At 45.7% G+C, this 19296-nt stretch overlaps 1 long non-coding RNA gene across 1 annotated transcript in view; it reads left to right on the forward strand.

Annotated features, from left to right (window-relative positions):
* The window catches only part of LOC134757629 (uncharacterized), a 273011-nt gene that overhangs the window by 27944 nt on the left and 225771 nt on the right, over positions 1–19296 (forward strand). The window contains exons 4-5 of the long non-coding RNA XR_010131849.1: positions 2063–2281; positions 4383–4556. This is a non-coding gene — a long non-coding RNA (uncharacterized lncRNA). The remainder of the gene's footprint in view (positions 1–2062; positions 2282–4382; positions 4557–19296) is intronic.

Here is a 19296-nt window from a genome sequence, read left to right on the forward strand (position 1 = left end):
CATTAAAATTCTAGTTATGAAGATTATATCATTACATGGGAAATATGGTAGACGGTGAATGAAATATGATATAAAAGTAATATGATATAACATTATTAATAACCAAATATCCAGTTAGGGTTTTCAAACAAAACCTGTTCCTTTTCTTGGTTAAAGTGGCATTATCTTGATGAAAAAGAAAAAAAAAACCTTCTGCTTTTTTGGCAAAGTTTCCCTTGGCTGTCTTTAGAGTGTGCCGTCCATGTGGATCTCATTTCTCCTGATGATCCAGGTGTGATGATGGGGGCTCTCTTCCCTACTTGGAGCTCCTAGGCTCACTCCCCCACTGACCTCACTCAGCTGAGTTGTTAATGGGTTTCATCCTGGCATAATCCCATTTCTGTTTTTAAGCTCTTTAGACCCTCTTGGGTAAAACTAGTTTTAACTCCAAATGCACTTTCTTTTTGAATAAATGTGAATTAAGCAATTTCAGGGAACAAAATGTTTGACAATGAACAGGTTGAGTGTAAAGGATATGAATGTTTATTTGGGATATTAAATTCCAAATACAAATAATTGTATTGTTCTCCAAATGCAAGGAGTATGAAAGTTGTGTCTTGTATCTTATCCTTCATAGCATAGGAGGTGTTGCTATTTGCTAAGTGTATTCTAAAATGAAATCTTAGTTTCCCCCTTCCCACCCCACTTGCTGCAACTCAAATTAGCAAGTTGCACCATCATCCTCACTGTTGCTTAGGCCAAAAATCTACGTGTTCTTGTGGTAGTTAGCTTCTGCCACAGTAACAGGTAGTCCAGACATCTCTGTAGCTTGCAACTGCAAATGTTTGTTTCTCACTCCGGGGTCTGAGGCTGGCTGCAGCTTCTAAGCTGCTCCTCTTGGCTGGACTCCTTTGGGCCACCTTTCTTCTTACCCAGGACCCAGGCTGGCAGAGAAGTTACACCCTGGGGCATGCTTTCCTCAGGGTGCAAGGTAGAAGTCAGGAAGGACAGCAGAAGCAAATGATGCCTTTTAAAGCCTCTGCTTGTATCTGGCACACTGTCACTTTATGTGCATCCCATTGCTTGGAACAAATCATGTGGTCAAGTCCAAAGTGAAGGTGCAAGGACATGCATTGTCCCCTCATATAAACCTTCACATTATTCTGCGAGTTACTCATGGCTGAGCAACTCCCACGTGCACATGTAAATAAGCCTTGCCTTTTCTCCTGTTAATCTATCTTCAGTTAATTTGCAGGCCCCCAAACATGGGACCCAAGTGGTAGAGGTGAAATTTTTTCTCCTAACAATAGCGTATTTTGGCCTAGTGATTCATGATAACTGTAAGTTATTAACAATACAGTAGAATCATTCCAAGTTATACTTAACATTTAAAACTTTCATCAATGATTATGAATGATGACTCATTCCAGGGACACAATGCTTAACACCACCTGGCTTGAATACTGACTGATCCACTTACTAGCAGCTTAACAATACAATTTTATTTTTAAGAATTTATTCATTTATTTATTTTTTTTAGACAGGGTCTTGCTCTGTTGCCCAGGCTGGAGTGCAGTAGTGATATCTTGGCTTATTACAGCCTCTACTTCCTGGGCTCAAGCAATCCTCCCACCTCAGCCCCTTGAGTAGCCGGGACCACAGGCATACGCCGCCACACACGTCTGATTTTTGTACTTTTTGTAGAGACAAGGGTTTCACTATGTTGCACAGGCTGGTTTCAGACCCCTGAACTCAAGTAATCCACCTGCCTTGGCCTCCCAAAGTGCTGGGATTACAGGCATGAACCACCACACCGGCCCACAATTTTATTATTTTACAGTCCTGAGGTCGGAAGCCCTGCACTGTCCCCCTGGGTTAAAGTGGAGGTGTCGACAGGGCGGGTCCCTTCTGTAGCTCCAGGGGAATATCCGGTCCTTGCCTTTCCCAGCTTCTAGAGGCTCCTGCTTTCCTCGGCTAGTGGCTTGTGGACCCTTCTGTCTTCAGAGCTAGCAGTGTGTGTTTCTCTGTGCCTTTCTCCATAGTCATATCTTCCTCTGACCCTGACCCTCTTTTCACTTTTGAGGAGTTTTGTGATTACATTGAGGACATGAGGACCATCCAGGACAAGTGCCCTCTTTCAAGGCCTGCTGATTCCATCTGCAACCTCAGTGTCGCCTTGCCACGTTACCTAACATAGGCACAGGTCTGGAGATCAGGACTTGGATGTTTTTGGTTTTTTTTTGGAAGTACTGTTCTGCCTTCCACACTCTCTGCAGCTTTTCTGGTGGATGCTGCATCAGAGGTAAGGAGATGCCGCCTGCACCACTCTCCACTGCCCACCCACACACCAAGCTGTAAGGTTGGGTTAAGTTTCTGATGCAACTAGGCAATGTGACCCCACGAAAGGGGCAGAGGGGCACCTGTCACACATGGGCACAGGCTGTGGGGCCAGCTGGCTGGGCTCACATCCTGGCTGCACCTCTCATGAGCTCTGTAAGCTCCCTGGGCCTCCCTTTCCTCACCTGTGAAATTGTCACAGCATGCGCACCTGCCCTCTGTGCCATGTGGGACTTGGGGGAACATCTCTAAAGCCCTTTGCCAAAGGCCAGTCAGGTAGCAAATGCTATGTGAGGGTTTGGGACATAAACACACACTGGCAGCATGCCTGAGCGAAGCTTCCGTGGCCTTCTGAGTGTCTGGCCAGGTCATTCTGGGAGCTGTCAAATACACCTGGCTGTCTTCCTTTTCTGGTCACATGGTTCTGGACCCTTTGTCCTTTGTTGGGGCCACTGGCTTGTTCTGGAAGCTGTGCTGAGAGCACAAGTGATGTCGAACACCCCAGGTCAGAGTGTTACCATGCCAGAAGGCCCCAAACACAGATGCTCACCCCAAACACATTTTGCTGTTGGCTTCCTGGCCTAGATTCCAGCCAGGGATCCTCCTAAGGAACCTCTCTGGTCTCCTCCCGAGCTTGCAAAGAGAGGTCTGAAGAAAGCTTGCGATTGCTGAGCACGGGGGCTGGAGCACTCAGCGCCTGTCGCTCACATCTTATTTGAATTTCAGAAAAACAGGAAAAGTAAATGCATGAGATTTTTCTATTCAATTTCAAAGCCTTTTCCCAAAAGTGACTTTTGATAACTGTCATTAAAAGGAAATAGACACAGTATAAAAAAAAGCAAAAATCTTATAATGTAAAAATTACTTGATTTCCTCTGCTTTGCCACTGGTTTAATAATAAAAAAAAAGCTCCTTTTCTACTTCAAGCTGGCATGATCATTGAATTCATAGACTTATGTCGCTGCTGGTCTTAGTGCTTAATATATACAGTGACTCATTCTACTTAATGGCATCAACAACAGATGCAGAGAAAATGCTTCACAAGCCCAAAGATTGCAGTTGGAAAACCCCGTGCAGTGGGAGCAATCCTTTATTAGCCTTAATTGAGGGCAGCTACTCTTTGTGCTTGTCTGTGACAGTTTTTTTTTTCTCTCTCTCCCTTTATCTCTCTCTTTTCCCTCCTCTCCTTACGTGTCCACCCAGATTCTGCAACCCATAGATGGTGGTCTGTGCAGACCAGCAGCCAGAGTCTGCCTTTGCCCTCTGATGCTGTTGTCCTCAACATATTTTCTCCTTCTGCACCCCTGCCCACAACCCCTCTGTGCTCCCCCTCCTCAGGGCTACTTCCCACCTGAGGGAAGATCAACCAGAGGGGGCTGGTGATCAGGACCCAGGGCAAGGGCTCCAGGGAGAGTGAGCTCACATTTGCTGGGAACCTGGGAGCACATGGTGCTGGGGAACCTGCCATCCCCCAACTCAAGTGTGAACGCAGAGCTGGATTTCAGCATCACTCAGGCCCTTTGTAATATTTATTTTGTGCATTTCTTTTTTTTTTTTTTTTTGAGATGGAGTCTCACTCTGTTGCCCAGGCTGGAGTTCAATGGCATGATCTCTGCTCACTGCAACCTCCGCCTCCCTGGTTCAAGTGATTCTCCTTGCCTCAGCCTCCTGAGTAGCTGGGATTACAGGCGTGCACCACCATGCCTGGCTTATTTTTGTATTTTTAGTAGAGACGGGGTTTCACCATATTGGCCAGGCTGGTCTCGAATTCCTGACCTCAAGTGATCCACCTGCCTCGGCTTCCCATAGTGTTGGGATTACAGGCAGGAGCCACTGTGCCCAGCCTATTTTGTGCATTTTAAGACAATATTTTATAAAAGGATTAGGAACTTTTTCAGGCAGTTGAAGAGAGCTCTATTAGAACAAAAAAGGTTGAGAATTCCTGGTGGAAAGTGCAGGGAGAGAGAAAAGTTAGAGGACACGCTCCCTGTCCTAGGACTTCGGGGTGGCAGGGCCCTGAGGCTCCGAGAGCAGCCCAGACTTTGCCCTTATTCTCTGTGTTTCAGGGCCTCGCTACCTTTCCAAGGCAACATCGTTCTTGGAGCACCTGCTGAGGTGCTGTCTGCTGGGGACCGTAAGTGAGCATCGAAAAAGCTGTAAGAAGTATCCCTGCTGCTCTCCAGGGACTTACAGCATGGACGGCACCTGCATTGAGAGAAGACGGCAATGGTGTCGTGATGGTGAGTCTGTTGCCACTGTATAGAGAAATGGGGAGGGAGAACTCAATTGCAACTTGGGAAGAAGATCATCTGGGAGGAGGTGGAGCCTTTCTGTCTTGAAGGTTGGGTCTACCTCCAGGTGTGAAGGAAGGACATTTCATATACAGGGGAAAGAGGTTTAAAGTATGGAGCTGGTGTGTGTGTGTGTGTATTTGCACCTGGAAGCATGAGCGTGTGTGCACGTGTGTGCTGGCGTCTGGGTCTGTGGTCACAGATGTTTGCACATGTGTGCATGTACCTCTTTGTGTGTGCATGTGTGTGTGGCTTATTTGTGAAACAAAACCAAAAGCCAGATGAGGAAACTTTATGGGAAGCGAAGTCTGAAGACAGATGGGGCCCAGGCCGCAGACATCTGGAGGGCCAGGCTGCGAGGGCAGGGCTTTGGCTGTGTGCGGGGCAGTGGGAGGCCTGATGGGGTAGGAAGGGCCACTTTGAGATGGTGCAGTGGTAACAGGAGAACACGATGACTGAGGCCAAGAGCTCAGTTAATATTTCAAGTGGGATGTTGTGAGGCCTGAAATAAGGCTGACATGGAGTGGGTGGGGAGGAGGGATCTGCATCATGGGACCCCTACTCTGGAAGTTGCTTGGCAGCTGCCCATCAATCATTGAATAGACATCTGTTGAGTTTCCTGCTTCCTGCCCTGCACCGTGCTAAGTAACAGAGGTACAGAGCATCTCAGTCACCTCCATGGTACTCAGACCCTCTCCCAATGCGGTCACACATCGCCAACAACAGTGCTGCCAAAGGAACAGCTGAGCACTATGTGTGTGGGTGGTGCTAACTCGTGCATTTGGGTTGTGCCAGGTGTGTGCCCAGCGCTTCCTCAGGAGGCATTAAGGAGCAAGCTTCCAGATACCCGCTTCTCAGCCCAGCTCTGGCTGTTGAGCTGCTTCCCCCTGTGGGATGCTGCAGCTTCCTAACTGCTGCAGTTTTCGAAGTGTGCAAATCTGACCTAGAGAAGTAAGGCCACTAGCTCCAGATGGGCCCACAGCTGTTGGGTTCAAAGGGCTTCAACGAGCCACGATTATTATCTGTGGTCTTGATAATAAGATCATTATCTTATTCTGTGTTCCTGTAATAACAACGTGTTTGTAAATGTTGACCCTGCAAGGTGACAGGTAGATAAAAATGCCTATGGTTCTGATAAATAGTCATTGGATATTTATGTCATCCAAGGGTGGTGGCTTTGGAGTGTGGAAGGTAATAATAAGATAATAATCTCGTGATAATAGTCTGAGATGAATTATATCTTTAATTATGCTTAAAATAACTTTTAAAGAATAAGTAAGTGAATAAATAAGCAATGCGACAAATAAACAACTGGTGTCAACAACTCTAGAAGTTTGGGGAAAAAAAGTTTCTAAAATTCCTTGACCCTCCTTCCATCAAGAGACGGGGTCTATGTCCCCCTTTGAATCTGGGCTCCATATTTCTTGGCCAATACCTCTTTCCCCTGTATATGAAATGTCCTTCCTTCACACCTGGAGGTAGACCCAACCTTCAAGACAGAAAGGCTTCACCTCCTCCTAGATGATATCCTTGGAGAATGGAACTTCGTGTCTGATGACTGAAGTGAGCTTAGGCCTCCCTGGCCAGCTACCAGGGCCTTTCTATGTGCTGGCACTGGGAGGTCTGTGTCCTGAGCTCGCCTGGCCCTCAGGCTGGGCACACACCGCACACCAGTGAGCAGCAGCCATGTGGTGCTGGCAGCTTGGTGGGCACAGCAGGCATGGCCACGAATCTAATGCCTGACAATGACAGGTGTTGGAGCATGTGTCTTTAGCAAGCTGGACAAGGTGTGCATCAGCCAGCAGAAGGGAGACAAGGATGAGCCTGCTGCCCATCTACACTCAGCTCCTGTCTTTGTCTTCCTCAGCCAGTGGTGAGGTGATCTATAGTGGTTCTGGGACAGTGTGTTATGGCAGAATCAGGTCCTGGGAGGTGAGCGTGGCTTCCTGCCATGAGCTACCACAGCTCAGATGCTTAAATATTTAGCGCACATTCTGTTCATCTTCCTATAGACTGGGCATTCAGAGCACAAAATGCTGTTGCAATTCTTCCTCCCATAGGAGGGCATCTTGAATGTACCAGGGTGGTTTCCAGCCTCTCCCATCCTGCTAATGGGTGCCCGCTTTCCGTGAATTGCTGTGTGATGTTCACACGGAGGTACGGTGTCAAGGGGGTTTGTCCAATCTGTAAAGGGAGTGGGTAGGTTGAATGCAGCATTCTCCAAAGGGTAACCTCATGAATTCCAGGGCCTGGATGGAAATGGCAGCTACCAGGTGGAAAGGCCGTGTGGACTGACTGGTTTGGGAAACCCTGAGCTTAATGCAGGACTGAACTCTAGTGTCTCAGATGCTACAGAAATTCAAGACAAGATCAAGTTCTTAGCTTCCCTTTGGCTTCTCTGTGGTTCTCCTAGTTGCTGTTGGGGGCTCCTGCTCCTTTCTTTCCACCCCATGCAGGTATGGGTGCTGCTTCTCCTCTGCTGAGGGCTTCTCCTACACTATGAAAGGTTCCTCCATCTGCCCCTTCATCAAAAATATTCTTCCTTCTATCTCATTGCCTTAGAGTCTGCCTCTATCAACCAATTACTCCTGAGACTATGAGCTCACCATTGTGAAGAGGGGGCTTCAGTATCTCCATGCCTGTTCCTGTCTTTCTCAAGTCCTCCCATGTATGCTACTGAAAATCTGCATCCTGAAGACTCACTTTTTTCTTAGAAGTCTGGTCTCTAGAGTAGGAGTTGGCCACTTTTCCTGAAGGGGCCAGAGAGCAAATATTTGCCAGCCATGCAGTCCTGTTGCAGCTACTCAGGTCTGCTATTGAAATGTGAAAGCAGCCACAGAAGATGGGTCAGTGAGTGGAAGTGGCCACATTTGGCCCGTGGGGGATGGTTTGCCCACCCCTGACCTAGATAGAATGTATCACGGGTCCCCTTGGAGCACTTGTCATTTGCCAAATTATTGTCTTCCCTGCAGCCAGTTCCACCCATAGAACTTAAGTTACCCTTAATTTCAACCAATGGGTGGAACCTGACCATGAATCCACGCTCCAAAGCCTAAGGCTTTGACTCTTGGCTGGCTGGGCAGAGCCAGTGAGTGGAAACAGATGGGGAGAAGAATTGATGCTGTTACTGTACCATTGAGGGCTGTCTGTCTGTGAATGAGGGGTGAGTACCCTGACACTGGGGGTCACCAAGAAATGGCTTTGGGTTACTTTGTTGTGGAAATTACAGGTAGGCTTTGATCGGCTCTGAAGGAAATTTCAGAGTCTGACCTTTAAGCTGCTTCTGATTGAGATTCAGTACCTGGCTTCTCTCCTCCTGTCTTCTATCCTCCCGCTCCCGCTGCTGGGCATGTGGTTGCTGCAGCTTGCAGTGTCCCGTGCTAGCATGCCTTATCCAATTTCCTCTGCACAGTTCAAATATAATAGAAACAGATGCCTGCTAGAAAGATGAATTGGAACTAGGACTATGTCATTGAGTTATTGAATTGTTTTGATGGCTTCCACAGGCTGATGCAGTCACACAGGGCAGCTACAGCTTCAGTTTTGTCTGGCTGTTTATCAGCTTTGGAGTGAGTTGTAACAGAATTCCTTCCTGCACTGTGGACTGCTCCTCAGCTGTGAGAACCCTGCCACCATCCAGATCCCCAGCAAATGTGATATGTGAGGCTGGCTGGGTGGATGTACCCTGGACACAAAGCTCTTTTCTTGTTTTCCTCCCACAGCTTGTTTTCCTCACACAGCTGGTAGCCTTGTCGTGCTATAGTTGCTCTTTTAGCACATCTAGGTATCCCAGGTGGTGGACATCAATAGATCAGATCCAATAGGCTGCAGCTGTCTGTAGAGGGATGTTGGGAAGTGTGCAGGTCTGAGTTTTTATCCTACTTGCAAGTACACACCTCAGCTGGCCCCAGTTTCCACAACACTCATAGCTCAGAGACAAAGGCTTTTATTAAAGCTGCATTTTAGTTCTCTTTGGACTGAAGTCCCATGAGCAGGAGGCGGACAGGCCAAGATACTATTTTTGTGCAAAGTTTTATCAATCTAGGCACCATGTACATTTTGGGTCAGAATTATCTGTTGTGGCAGTGTGTGTGTGAGGGGGTGCTCTTCTGTGCATTGTAGGATATTTGGCAACATCCCTGGCCTCTAATCAATGGCTATTGTTTTCACAACATCTACAGCCAATATGAACTGCTACTCTATGGTATGTACAAACGTGTGCACTATTTAAACACTCTTGAGAAAAAGGACCTCCTTGGAACAAAGGCAGATGAGTACTTTTCCTGGGTGGCACTGGACACAATGATGCTTGGCCTCTGGTCTGTGGCCCAGAGGTAGACAGTAGGCAGCCACATGAACTGGACATCCATCCCCAAACATGGGACATTTCTTTGCCATTATCAAAGAGGGGAAGGCCACTTGGTAGACTCATTTTTTCATGTGATTAAGGCCTACTCACTAGTACACTACTAAGTCATTAGGGACCAATAAAATTTGTCATTTAAATCAGAGATGCAGTCAATGACAACATACCAAACGCTGAAAATCAACCATCAGCTACATGTTACCTTCACAGGATAAATTTCTAGAATAAAAGAATAAACCTGAATTTTGTTAAAAAATGTGATCATGATATTTTCTGATGGTGGAGTGTAAGTATGATAGATTGCTTCTGTGATCATCCTAGTGTGCATGCTAGTAATGCAAAATGCTTGCCCCCTTCCCACTGGTAGGGTTTGAGCATGGCCAGGGTGAGGAGGTGTTAATGTAGTTCTCGTGGTGAAGGTTATTGGGTGGCCCTACTACTGAAGTTAATGCTGCCAGCATTATATTTTGTGATAATAAATGCAAATTTAGAACTCAACTGGTTAAAATAATTTTAATATATAAAACATTAGGAGATTTTCACTCCAAGCCATATCTGTAATACTTACATGATTTTGAAAATCAATATTCAGATATTGACAATAAATCCAAGTAACATACTTTGTCCACATTATTGGAATTTTTATGCTGATTGGATATGATAGAGTCTCTGAACCATGTGAGTGCTGAACACTCACAAGTTTAGTGATCCAGTGATGACACTGATACAGGTACGTGTCTAGTTTCCTTCTGACGGCCTAATATGAATCAAATGTCAGACTTTACCCAAATACTGAGGCTTCTGCCTAGTTTATTCAGGACTAATTAAAGTTTCTCTAAAATGTCTGCTCAGCATGGTGGTTCACACCTGCAATCCCAGTGACCTGGGAGGCCAAGATAGGAGAATCACTTGAGGCCAGGGTTTCAGACCAGCCTGGGCAACATAGTGAGATTCTGTCTCTAAAAAATAATAATAAAAAAAAATTAGCCAGGTGTGGTGGTGCCTATATAGGTGGTACCTCCTATAGTCCCAGCGACTCAGGAGGCTGAGGCAGAGGGATCCATTGAGCCCAGAAGTTGTCAGCCGTAGTGAGCTATGATTGTGCCACTGCACTCCAGCCTGGGCAATAGAGTGAGACCCCATCTCAAAAGCAAATAAATAAATAAATAAATTTGTTCTCCTGAGAAGTCTGACATCCCCCTGGGCACCATGGTCAGGATCCTACTGCAGAAGAATTAACCAAGGTGGATGCTGCTTGTATTAGCTTGTTTTCCCATGGCTGTAAAGAACTACCTGAGACAATAATTTCTGAAGCAAAGAGGTTTAATTGACACACAGCTTTGCAGGCTGTACAGAAAGCATGGTGGGTGAGGCCTCAGGAAGCTTACAATCATGGTGGAAGGTGAAAAGAAAGGAGTCACATCTTACATGGCTGTAACAGGAAGAAAAGAGCAAAGCAGGAGGTGCTACATACTTTTAAACAAACAACTCTCATGAGAACTTACTACCATGAGAACAGCAAGAGGGAGATCTGCCCCCGTAATCCAATCACCTCCCACCAGGCCCTTCCTTCAACATTGGGGATTACAATTCAAGATGAGATTTGGGTGGGTTCACAGAGCTGAACCCCATCATTCTGTCCCTGGCCCCTCCCAAATCTCATGTCCTTCTTACATTTCAAAATACAATCATGCCTTCCCAACAGTTTCTCAAAGTCTTAGCTCATTCCAGCATTAACTCAAAAATCCAAGTCCAAAGTCTCATCTGAGACAAGGCAAACCCTTCTGCCTATGAGCCTCTTAAATCAAAAACAAGTTAGTTACTTCCAAGATACAATGGAAAATGGGGGTACAGGCATTGGATAAATGTTCACATTGCAAATGTGAGAAACTGACCAAAACAAAGAGGCTACAGGCCCCATGCAAGTCTGAAACCCAGCAGGGCAGTCATTAAATCTCAGAGCTCCAAAATAATCTCCTTTGACTCCATGTCTTATACCCAGGCCACACTGATGCAAGGGGTGGGCTCTCAAGGCCTTGGGAAGCTCTGCTCCTGTGGCTTTGCAGGGCACAGTGCCCAAGGCTTCTTTTATGGGGTGGTGTTGAGTGCCTGCAGCTTTTCCAAGGGCACATGCAAGCTGTCAATCTACCATTCTGGGGTCTGGTGGACAGTAGCCCTTTTTTCACAGCTCCACTAGGCAGTGCCCCAGTGGGGACTCTGTGTGAGGGCTTCAACCCCACATTTCCCCTTCACACTGTCCTAGTAGGGGTTCTCCATGAGGGCTCTGCCCCTGCAGCAGACTTCTGGCTGGACAACCAGGTATTTCCATACATCCTCTGAAATCTAGGTGGAGGTTCCCAAGCCTCAATTCTTGCCCTCTGCACACCTGGAGGCTTAATGCCATGTGAAAGCCTTTGTGGCTTCTTGATTGCACCCTCTGGAGCAGAGCAGCACCTCTGAAACATATCTGAGGCCCTTTTAACCATAGCTGGAGCTGGAGCAGCTGGGATGCAGGGAGCAGTGTCCTGAGGTTGTGCAGGGGAGCAGAGCCCTGGGTCTGGCCCATGAAACCATTCTTCCCTCCTAGGCCTCTGGGCCTGTGATGGGAGGGGCTGCTGTGAAGGTCTCTGAAGTGCCTTCCAGGTATTTTCCCCATTGTCTTGGCTATTAACATTAGGATCCACTTTATTTATGCAAATTTCTGCAGATGACTTGAATTCCTCCTCCAAAATGGGTTTTTCTTTTCTACCATGTAGTCAGGCTGCAAATCTGTAATACTATATGATTTTGAATATCAATATTCAGATATTGGCAATAAATTCAAGTGACATGGTTTATCCACATTGTTGGAAACTTTTACTCTCTGCTTCCCTTTTAAATGTAAGTTTCAGTTTCAGATTATTTCTTTGCTCATGAGTACAAGCTTAGGCTGTTAGAAGCAGCCAGGCCACATCTTGAGTGCTTTGCTGCTTAGAAATTTCTTATGCCAGTTACACTAAATCATCTCTGTCAAGTTCAGAGTTCCACAGATCCCTAGAGTAGGGGCACAACACTGCCAGTCTGTTTGTTAAAGCATACCAAGAGTGACCTATATTCCAGTTCCCAATAAGTTCCTCATCTCCATCTGAGACCACCTCAGCCTGGACTTTATTGTCCATATCACTGTCAGCATTTTGGTCACAACCATTCAACAAGTCTTTAGGAAGTTCCCAATGTTCCCTCATCTTCTTATCTTCTTATAAGCCCTTCAGACTGTTCCAACCTCTGCCCATTACCCAGTTCCAAAGCTGCATCCACATTTTCAGGTAACTTTATAGCAATGTCCCACTTCTTGGTACCAATTTTCTGTATTAGTCTGTTCTTGCATTCCTATAAAGAACTACCTGAGACTAGGTAATTTATAAAGAAAAGAGTTTTAATTGACTGAGTTCCACAGGTTGTAGAGGTAGCGTGGCTGGGGAGGCCTCAGGATGTAACTCCTTCCTCTTTGCCTGCCACCTTTCAATCATGGTGGAAGGTGAAGAGGAAGGAGTTACATCTTACATGACTGGATCAGAGGAAGAGAATGAAGAGGGAGGTGCTACACTCTTTTAAACAACCAGATCTTGTGAGAACTTATTCACTATCATGAGAACAGCAAGGGGGAGATCCGCTTCCATGATCAAATCACCTCCCACTAGGCCCCTCCTCCAACACTAGGGATTACAATTCAACCTGAGATTTGGGTGGAGGCGCAAAGCCAAACCATATTGCTGCATTCTTTCATGTTTGTTAGGCTGTTCTATATTTTTATTGGCTGTTCTTCTCAAATTTAATGATAAACTGCTATTGATTCAGCTTCAGACTTACTAATATAGTTTCTCTAATAATTTTTGTTAATCCTTCAGTGTGTATTGTCACATGAACTATGATTTGACTATGATTCACTCACACCCCACCACACAAATACACCACTGAAGTTTGTTTATATACAGTTCCACCTCCCCAAATTTGCTTTTACAGTGACAATTCACTTGTGTCATACTTATTGCATCCTTGTGCTATTACAAGTTGTCTTGGCTTATCTGGGGTTCTAACAAGCCCACATAAACTATCTGTACCTTGCTCTGGGTTCCCCAGAGCAAACTTTGCGGCAAGGTACAAATAGTTTATGTGAGAGGTGATCCCAGTGAAGGAGTCAGAAAGTGGGATGCTGGGGAATTTATCCATGGGTTCTCATCTCCCACATGTTGTGGGTTGCCCCGGAGGGTATTGATTTTTCAGGTTGTGTTTGTATGTAGCTTAGCAGTCTTCTGCTGCTTTGGAATGCAGAGAGACAAGTGGCCCCTGCCTGACTTGGAATTCCTTGCAGAGGTGTATGGAGCTGTCCGACACTGCAGTGCTGAAGTTGGTTGAGCTAGGAGGATGTGGCATGTTATCCATCCTAAGGACCTACTACACAAGTGTAATACAACTACTGGGTTATTTTTAAGGTAATAGGGCACAGTTTTAGAGTACAATGAAAAGTCTTGTGCAGACGTAACTTTTTTTCATTTCTATTATTGATATATCTTCAGTGCCTAATACAAAGTAGAACAAATAAGATTTGTTGAATGAATCAATATAAAATCAGGTGCGTGAGCACATGTTATTCTTTTGTAAAGTAAATAACAATGGTTTAAAAAATATGTTGCTAACAAGAAGTCTACTCTGATAGTTTGTTCCTCTCCAATTCTTTGTCACCTCTCTTCTTTTCTCTTTGGAAAGGAGAAAGGGTCAGAAAGGTGTGCCACAGGCTCTTCTGCCCACTTGCGAGCAGCTGCTCTAAATCACTTTCACTAGCAGAACTACTGCCAAGCTCTGAGGAGACAGTCATTTTTTTTTTTTTTTTGAGACAGAGTCTCGCTCTGTCGCCCAGGCTGGAGGGCAGTTGCACGATCTCTGCTCTCTGCAACCTCCGCCTCCTGGGTTCAAGCAATTATCATGCCTCAGCCTCTTTAGTAGCTGGGACTACAGGCATATGCCACCATGCCCGGCTAAGTTTTGTATTTTTAGTAGAGACAGGGTTTCACCATGTTGGCCAGGCTGGTCTCAAACTCCTGACCTCAAGAGATCCACCCGCCTCGGCCTCCCAAATTGCTGGGATTACAGGCGTGGGCCACTGTGCCTGGCCCTGAGGAGACAGTCTTTACCCAGGGTTGGAAATCTTGGGACTTGAGGTAATGAGACACAAGACAAGAAGGTTCCACTGGAAAAGATTAACCAAAGGTAGCAGGGATCCCCTTTCTTTGTTATTTTAATGGCAGGGTTTGGGTGTTCACCTTACCCTTTAGTTTTTACAACTGGGTTTTGTCATAAACAGCATTTGTAAAGTTTCATCAGAATACGAATTGGCTTTGCCTAGTTTTCAGTCTTCACTACTCCTTCTCCCTTGGGTTGTAGTGGGAAATCATTCAGTGCACTGGCCAGTGGATCAGAAACACATCCTTTTCCAAGAAGAGACTCTGTGTAAGCTTAGAGGAGTTTATTAAATTAGTATGTGGGATATAATTTCACCCAAGTATAAAATCCGTAGCTGCTTTTAAAGAAATGAAGTTGTATTACAAACAATTTCCCTGTCACCTGCACAAGTCATGTTAGTTAGAGGTTCAATCTTCAGTTCTGTCAGCATGGGTGATCCGTTCCAGAGATGCATGGCTCCTTGGAGGGCCTTCCTCAGGAAAGGAAATCACTCATGAGACAGATGAGCCTTCCTGGCTTTCACACGGTACATGCTGACACTTCACTAGCAGAGGTGGGAAGTCATGGATTTCATTACTGCAGTGCACTAAGGGCCAAGGAAAAAAAAATCCAATTTGCTACTGCCTCAATGACTTTGTATTTTAATCAAATGGATAAGAAAGAATCATTAACTGATGCTCAGACTGATTAAAATTTCAGTGAGAAGGAAAAGAAATGAGATTGTGACAGCAACAGAGGGTCGCTCATTCCCTGGCACTCATGAATCTGTAAAGTCACACGATGTTGATTTTCACCAGGAATGTGGACTGAGAAGGCCCCTGCAGATGTGGACAATGAGTATGTGGCCTGATCACTATCCAGACAACACCATCAGTCCACATCCTTGCCAGGAAGTCAGGTGCCTACCCTTCCTGGAATGGTCAGAAGTGAATTAAATGTCTCCTTCTATGATGAAAAAGTTTCCTTTTCCCTACACAATTGAATCTTGATATAAAATCACAGAAACTTAAAGATGTGGCCACAGTAGTAATTATCTGGGTATGTACAGGGTCACTGGAGGCATAGGAGAAAACAGCAAATGCATTTGAAAGCACTTCTGAAAGCTACAAAATGCTACTCAAATTTAGAGTGCCTGTTATTGTTATTATTACTTTTCCCATCCCTGTCATTACTCTGATCACTGCTATTGCTAGTGTGAAGTTTCAGACTGCACACACTTTTTCACATACCTTGTCTGCTGGACAGGCAGAGACCAGAGGAGCAGTTGGTCAATGGAGACCTTTTCCATGGCAGATTTCTCTTCCTGGTTTACATGTAGCTGTCCCTGGATGAAGCCTTGGGATCCCAGGAGACAGGACTTCCTCCAGGGAAGGAGAAGGAAATCTGGTCAGTGAAGTGTCCCAGTGGAGAGGAGGAAGACACTTAGAGCAGCTTAGTAGCCTCCATTCATTCAGAGTTCATTCCTCACACCCTCCTTCCACATCCCTTCCATAGTGCCTACTATGTGTTTTTCCTGATGCTGCATTCCCTACCTTTCGAGAGGTGAGAAAAAGGAGCACCCACCTCTGACTCCACAGTCGTGTTGTTAGAACCCTCAAGGGCTGCTAGGAATGACTTTGGCTGCATCCAAAGGGTAGGGCTCCAAGGCACTTGTGCAGGCTGGAAAGTGGGGACCGATCGGTGAAGACGTGGGAAGGGCAGACGATCTTTAGGGAGTAAGCAGGAAATGCATGATAAAGATTTGAGACAGTTTGCAGAAAGAACAGGTGATTTAGAAATATGAAATAAAACCAAAAATATACAATAGCCAAACAAGATGCAAATCAGACCCTGGAGACAAGGTTGGTGGATAAACTAAAATAAAGACGTACAGGATACAGTGCCCCCCACACTTGCTGCGGTTGAACAGAGAATTGGGCTTAAGCTTTGTAGTGGTGGGTGTGAAAGGTGATATAGAGCTGCTTACCAGGTCTGCCATTCCGGGAGTCAGAGAATCACCCTGGCCAGCTTCATGGTATGACTTAGATAAAAGCAAAAGAGACTTTTTTTGCTTGCATGCTTTGATGTCATCTCAAAATCTAAAAATCTCAAAATCTAAACCTTCCTAATCTAAACCTTCCTAATACCAAGGTCTTCCGTCCTTCTTGGCTAGGAGTTTTCAGTTCATACCCAACCCAGGCACTGAGATTTCTCTAAGGTGACCACCTTGCAGGTGAAGGGGCACTTCCTCTTGGAACCCCCAGATCTCCTCTTGTCTTCTTCAAGGATGACATAATTCCAGTATTTTGAGATTTGATTTAAATAACCATTACTTACATCATCATCTTGCTAATTTAAAAAACATTCTATTACTAACTGAAGTCTTTTTTTTTTTTTTTGAAACGGGGTCTCACTCTGTCACCCAGGCTGGAGTGCGGTGGCACAATCTCGGGCCACTACAGCCAACCTCTGCCTCCCGGGTTCAAGAGATTCTCCTGTCTCAGCCTCCAGAGTAGCTGGGAATACAGGCTTGTACCACTACTGCCCAGCTAACTTTTGTATTTTTAGTAGAGATGGGGTTTCACCATGCTGGTTAGGCTTGGCTTGAACTCCTGACCTCAAGTGATCTGCCCGCCTCGGCCTCCCAAAGTGCTGGGATGACAGGCGTGAGCCACCGCCTGCAGCCCTGAAGTCTTATTTTTTTTTTAAATGGCATAAGAACACCAAGGTGGTTATGACTGCAAAAACCTTCATGTGGGGGCTAAATAGCAGTGGTCAAGATAAGAGCGCTCATACAATGCTTACTATGTACCAGGCACTATTTTATGTGCCTCATGTATGTGAGTTCATGTGAGCCCTGCTGCACTCTGTGAAGTAGGGCTGTGCTCAGGTAGACCCAGAACCTGGCATTGCCCAAGGTCAAAATGTGGTGTTGCTGGGGTGAGTCTGTTCTCCTAACCTCCATGCACACCAATATGTTCTCTAGAAAGGAATGCCGTGTAGTGCCAGTCCTCAGAGACAACCTCTTTGAATAGTGAATCAAACCAGAACATTTCATGCTTCTACCAACATATGCGAATGATGCACATTGTTTGCTCAACTTGCATTTATTCACTTAATTCCCCTTGGATAGGTTTTCATGTCAGTATACAGGACATTTATTAATAATATTCCATTGCATGGATGCACCAAACTTGATTATTGCACATTTGTGTTTTTTATCGTGATAAACTATGCTAAAATGGTCTATTTTTTCTTTGTGAACCTTGAAAATATCTCGAAAAATTCCTAGAGGTAAGATGGCTAGACCCAAAAGCAAATGTTTTCAATAGTTAACAGCTATTGCTAAATTGTTCCCTATGTATCGTGCAAACATTTACACTCCTATTTGTTTGCCTGTTTCTTTATGCTCTGGGTGACACATAATATGTTTATTAAATGACAATTTTTTAAAAATTTATTTTATGATTCCTAGTTTCTATGCCAATATCAAATTCTAAAGTGTCTGAATCATCGAGATGCAGAAAAATCTTAATTCTGTGACTTCTAAAAAATGCAAGGATCTGTGCCTATGATTGTTTCAGAGGATCTGCCTCTTACTGGGAGACTGCAAAGCGGTGGATTTGGCCATTTGATGTACCCTACTCTGGCAGAGATAAGTTGGAAGTTTCGTTTAGCCTTTGAGAAGTCTCCTACTCCTTTGAATACCTTCTCCAGGATGGCATCTCCAGAATCTTGGGCTTTCTGGTGCAGTTTTGGTTGGGGGATGTTTCAGTGGGTAAGAAAGAGCTCAGTAGGGAGAAGAGCCCTTGGCCCATTTCCCATCCAAATGCTGGAGGAATCATTCACTAGATATCATCTTTTTGAAGCCCAGGAGCAGAACTATGTGGGGCATCTCAAGGAGAAATCAGAAATCACACTGCTCTCATCCCTGCAGCCAAGTGGGGACACAGTCACCTGGCCTTTCTCCTGGCCAGGTATTCAGTTTGCCAAGAAGCCTGCCAGGATCGGACAGCTAGCTTGGTTAGCGCTCTGAGAGTGTCTCCATATTTTAGAAGTAGATTCACATTAGCTAAGCTAGAAATACTGATGTATAATACCAGAAGGCCCATGTACTTAATTTACAGTGAAAACTCCAGTATGGCTGGCACAGAGCCTGGGTGGTTTGAAGGTGGTGAGATCCTCTGTGGGAAGCTGAAAATTTGAAGTTCATTTGTAGGGCCTAGGATTTAAAGCTGGTTGAGCTGGATGGTTAATGGTGCCAGGCTTCACATCCATTTTACAACAGGCATCCTCTTGCCACTGGGAAGGGAGGGCCAAACCACCAGTTAGGACTTTCATTGACACGACTGGCTTCTCTCTGGCTGCCTCTTCTTCTCTGCCATCTTTCCCACACCCGTCCTGACTGGCATGCTGTGTGTGCTGCTCCTGGAGACGCGCTGAGCAGGTTCTAGCAGGACCCAGCCTGGGAGCTTCTGCTCTTCAAGGCCATTCCAATCTCTCTGCTCCACCCGTTACAGATATGATAGGCCTCCTGGTGTATCCCTGAAGGGGCCTTTCTATTTCTAAGTAAATGAAGGATTCTTCAAGTTAAAATAAAGATCTCTTGGTGAGTGTGAACCGGTTCTGGGGGTTTGGTGTGGGGAGTCAGGGTGAGGAAACAAGGGTGAACAGCTACACAGTGTGCTCAGTGTGCTTCTACTGCAAGATAATACTCCCACTGTGAGACTGTGCTGCCACTGTGAGACTGTGCTGCCACTGTGAGAATGTGCCCCCACTGTGAGAATGTGCTCCCACTGTGAAATTGTGCTCCCACTATGACGAGATAGTGCTCCCACCGTGAGACAGCGCTCCCACCGTGAGACAGCGCTCCCACCGCGAGACTGTGCTCCCACTGTGAGATAGTGCTCCCACTGTGAGATAGCGCTCCCACTGTGAGATAGCGCTCCCACTGTGAGATAGCGCTCCCACTTGTGAGATAGCGCTCCCACTTGTGAGATAGCACTCCCACTGCAAGATAGCGCTCCCACCGCGAGACTGTGCTCCCACTGCGAGACTGTGCTCCTACTGTGAAATAGTGCTCCTACTGTGAAATAGTGCTCCTACTGTGAAATAGTGCTCCCA

Source organism: Gorilla gorilla, chromosome 19, assembly GCF_029281585.2.
Source record: "Gorilla gorilla gorilla isolate KB3781 chromosome 19, NHGRI_mGorGor1-v2.1_pri, whole genome shotgun sequence".
NCBI lineage: Eukaryota > Metazoa > Chordata > Mammalia > Primates > Hominidae > Gorilla > Gorilla gorilla.